Raw genomic sequence first — 4,798 nt, forward strand, 5'->3', positions numbered from 1 at the left:
GGGAAAGAGAGCCAGGCGGGGCCCACGGAAGTCATGCATCGTCACGTCTGACACACAGCAGGCCCTCGGGTTATGTTCGAGATCCGTTCCCACGGCGACGTAAGGCGATTTTCGCTGTAAGTCGGAACCCACCTGCATAAGCACCTATGTCACTCACAGGGAGCACAGACACGGCAGCAATGAAGGGAAACAGTAAAACAATTTAGAAGAGAACAATTCCTGACCTTTACTTGTGGTCACTAAACAATAGAAAACAAAGCACACACGTACAGACGTCGAAATGACGGAACTATTTTTTATAAATAAATGGAGATGGCGACGTAACCATGAAACGATGACTCCGACGTAACTCGAGGACTGTCTGTATGTATTCTGCCTCTCAACTCAGCCCAAAGGTCCTCCCCAGGCCCCGGGGGGAGGTGCAGAGCGAGGAGACCCAGTGCAGCGAGAGAGCGGGGGAGGGGGGATATCGTTGGAAATTGTCATCTGCCGCAAGCTCCGTCCCCGAGAAAGAATCCGTTAGTGTCCCTCCCGATGCTGCTGGCACACCTTTTGAAGGTGATTTTACAAAAGAGGCGATCGGTCATTAATGAAAGTCTGTGACCCGAGGCAAGTGCTTCAGCCCCTCTCAGCTCGGGTTAAGTTGGGGTTCTCACGCATTCTTTTCCTTGGGAGCCGGAAAGAAGGTCTCTGGCCAGACCACGCTATTTCACCCCAAATTTGAAAAGTGCGGCAGCTCGTCCCAGGCAAACCGCCTGCACCTGCCTGCAGTCCCCCTTTCTCTGACTTCTCAGTGAGCAAGCCAGCCCGGCCTCGGCCCATCTCCCCACTCGCCCCTCTCCTGGTATCCTGGGCCCTTCCTTGTTTCACGGTCCCCAGATGTCCTCTAAGATTTAGAAAGAGAAGGAAAAACTGGTCATTGGTTCCCAATTCTCCGTTTAAAAATAAGTTAACACGTCGTATTTCCTCAGCCGTCATCATTTTCTCAGGCATCATAAACCAAGCAGGGCCACCTCAGGAAGGCTCAGGCAACACATCACGTAAACAAACAAGCAGTATCCGTGGCAACGCTGGATCCCGCCACGCACACGTGGTTCTTCAACACTTGCGGTCCTTCAGCCCCGTGCTCACGGGTGTGATTTCACGTTTGAACGGATTGCCTGTCCTATTTTTGGCAAATGGACTGGACCCTAACCCCTCTGTGGGTTGAAATGCAACTTTAAAACATGCCAACAGCGCTCGGAAAACCCTCGGGGCATGAGGTCCCTGGTAAGGGTGCCTCTCTCTTTAAAAAATGTTTTTATTGATTTATTTAGAGAGAGAGAGAGAGAAAGACTGACGGCAAGAATTGGGCCTGCACCTCTGGGCGCATGGGACGACGCCCGACCCGCCGGGCCACAGGGGCCAGGGCTGGAAGCCGGCGTTTCCACTCCCGGGTCCATCGAGCATCAGGACTTCCAGAGCCTTCCCCACACAGACGTCTAAGGACCGCCGCGGCGGGTGGTTTTGAAATTTCTTAAGTTTCAAAACATTTTGACAGCGAAGGGAGTGTAGTTCAGGTTTCTTAAGAGCAGGTCGAACCCTCGAGTGGATTCGTCTGACACGATCTACTTTCATGATATTGAGACCGTGGTGGGTCCGTTTGCGTCACCTGGGCACGGCCACGACCCGGCTTCACTCCCCATCTGCGTGCGAATGACTCTGAAACGGTATTTCCCAGCCAGAGGTCCCACCCGAACTCGGGGTCCCCACCGCGCTCTGCCCGCCTGCGCCCCACAGCAGGGCACACAGACTCAGTGCGGAGGGACTGAGCTGCTGCTGAAAGTGCTCAGACACCACGTGGGAGGGAAAGTCCGGCTGCTGGTTCTGGCCGACAGTCCCCGGGGAGTGACCCACCCGGAGCCGCTAAAATGAATCACTTGTTTCGCCAGCCCCCGCCCGGGATGCAGTCTCGGGAAGAAAGGCTGGGCTCGGCCGCTGTCCCTGTGCCCGTGCCCCCTGCCCTTCCTCCCTGCAGGCCCCCAAAGCCTGGCGCTCTGTTTCGGGACCCCTGGGAACGTGCACTTTGACCTTCACCAGAGGCGGTTCCCTTGGGCTCAGACGGGCCTTTCCAGGAAAGAGTCCCAGGACTCTGCCGCCGCCTGGTGGCCACGGAGGGCAGCGCAACACTTCATTTCTGTCCAGTGACTTTCCAAAGATATTCAACCCGGAGTTCAAAAACATCTCGTGCTCCCTGCCCCAGGGCCCAGTGCTCGATGCAAAATGAGTAACAGTCAGTTCCTGCCCTGGGGGAGCTTCCTGTTGACGCGCCGGTGAGAGGTGAGATGAAATATGTTCATTCCTTTGTTTACTCATTGAACAAACACTTACTGGGCACCGACTCGTCTGCCTGCCTGCCCTGGGGAACGCAGGTTCCAGGGGGTGTTAAACATACAAATTGTAACAAATCCCTGTAACTAAGTCAGGATCTAGGGCATGGCGGTGAAGACGATGGTCAGGAAACTGGGGCGCTGAGTGTTAAGTCTTTAAGGCGAGGAGGCTGCCAGCGTGCAGAAGGCAGGACCAGGACGGCGTTTTAGGGAGCAGGGCAGCAAGGGGGTGTGTTTTGGAGGCGGCGAAGGCCTTAGTGTCTGAGGACAGGAAGCAGAGCAGTTGGAGCCGTCCAGTGGGGTTATGCAAGCCCTACTTTGCAACAAGTGCGATTACAGAGGATTAGAGGCGAGGAGGACAGCACCTAATCTGTATGTAAGGAATGCAGTTCGAAGTAATGGGGACTGGTGCAGTGGAGAGATGTAAGATCCGGGCTGTGGCAGCCGGAGGAGGGCCGCGGAGGCCAGCTCGCGGGGAGGCCTTCCTGATAGGCTGTATTAGGCACCTATCTACCGCTGCACAGCAAACCGCCCCGAACGCAGTGGCCTAAGTCTGCAGGAACATCTATCCTCCCATGTGGTTTCCGAGGGCTGGGAGCGTGGGGGCAGCTGCGCTGGGTGGTTCTGGCACAGGGTCCCTCACCAGAGGCAGTTAGGAGGGGGGGGCAAGCTGCATGCCTATGCCGTCTCCTGGGCCGGCGACCTGCATCCCCGACGGCTCGCTCCCATGGATGGCAGTTGGTGCTGGCTGCTGGCGGAGGCCTTAGTGTCTCTCTGTGGTGGTGGGTGGCTCCCCCAGAATGAGTGATCCAAGAGAACAAGGGCAGAAGCCACATCGTAATTCAGATCCGGAAGTCACACTGCCATCTTGACAACATCTTATTGGTTACACAGGCCAGCCCTATATAACCAGGCCCGGGACCCCCCAGGGGCGTGACGCCGAGAGGGTCTGAGTCCCGGGGACCATCTTAGAGGCTGGCTACCGTATGAGGACCCCCGAATCCGAGCCCTAAAGGAATCGGCCAGGCGCTGAAGTGCGTGTGACGGGCTGAACTGCATACCCCTGACCCTCACGTGGTGAAGCCCTAACTCCCAACACCTCAGGAGGTGGCTGTGCTTGGGGATGGGGCCTTTGAGGAGAGGACTGAGTTAAACCGAGGTCATTAGGGTGGGTCCTCATCCAATGTGACCAGTGTCCTTGGGAGAAGAGGAGGACACAGAGGGATGACCGTGTGAGGACACAGGGAGAAGACAGCCGTCTGCAGCCCAGGGGAGAGGCCTCGAGGAACCTCCCTGAGGGCACCGTGATCTTGGACTTCCAGCCAGACTGCAAGACAATAAAATTCCATGATTTAAGCGGCCCGGGCTGTGGCCTTTCCTTACGGCAGCCTGAGCCAGCTAATTGGCAAAGGGGTTTCAAGGCGGAGGGAATGACCCAGGCAAAGATGAGGGTGAAACGAGGGGGTAACCCCAAATAGCCAGCAAGACCACACCCTAAAGGCGGGAGTAAAGGCTTTCTGTAAAGGCCACATAGTAAAATGTTTTAAGCTGTTTGGCCTATCAAGTCTGTTGCATGAAAACAGCTATAGACAACATGTAAACAAACAGGGTAGCTGTGCTCCAATAAGACCTTATCAAAACAGCAGCTCAGGTTTGGCCTGCAGGCCATAGTCTGCCAACCCCTGCGGAAGAGGGATGGGGAGGGATGGTGAGGGCCTGGCTCATGGTGAGAAATTCCTGACAAGGAAAACACAGGCCTCAGCCCAGGCTCCCCTTCCGGCCCTGCTATTTGCCTCTTCAAGGTCTGGGTGAGGGAGGTTGTGTATGGATACAGGGTTCCTGTGTGTGTGTGTGGGGGGGTGGGGTGGGGGGGAGTCCTGTAATCATATAGTTCCAAGCTCAATTCTTGACTCTTTCTAGCTGTCTGACCTCTCTAAGCCTCTATTTACTCATCTGTAAAATGGGAGTAACATTTTCCTCACAAAGGTTGCTGTGAGCTGTCAATGTGTGACCTAAGTAAAGCCCCTAGCATAGGTTAGGGCATACAGTAGGTGATCAATAAATGCTTGTTCCCTCTTCCCACCTTCCCTTAGCAAATACGGGGCTCATACTGCAATAGCTGCCAACCCAAAGGTGCACTCCCAGGGGTCAGAAATCTGCATCTGTACATGCAAGGCTTCCTGATGCCCCAGGCCTGACCATGAGCACCGTGGTGCAAAGGGACCTGAGGGAAGCCTTTCTCCAAGGTGAAACCCCAGCTGGAGGCCTGGTGCCAAAGTGAGCTCTACACGGTCACCCAAGGAGGGTGGTTGGGTCAGAGCCTCGGACCAGCTCTGCCCCGGTTTTGCATCGTTTTAAGCAGAAGAGTTCCATGATCTGATCTGGCATTTAACGTTATGGCTTCTGGGCGGGTGGGAGGGGGAGGGGGA

This window comes from Myotis davidii, unplaced genomic scaffold (genome assembly GCF_000327345.1).
Source record: "Myotis davidii unplaced genomic scaffold, ASM32734v1 scaffold399, whole genome shotgun sequence".
Classification (NCBI taxonomy): domain Eukaryota; kingdom Metazoa; phylum Chordata; class Mammalia; order Chiroptera; family Vespertilionidae; genus Myotis; species Myotis davidii.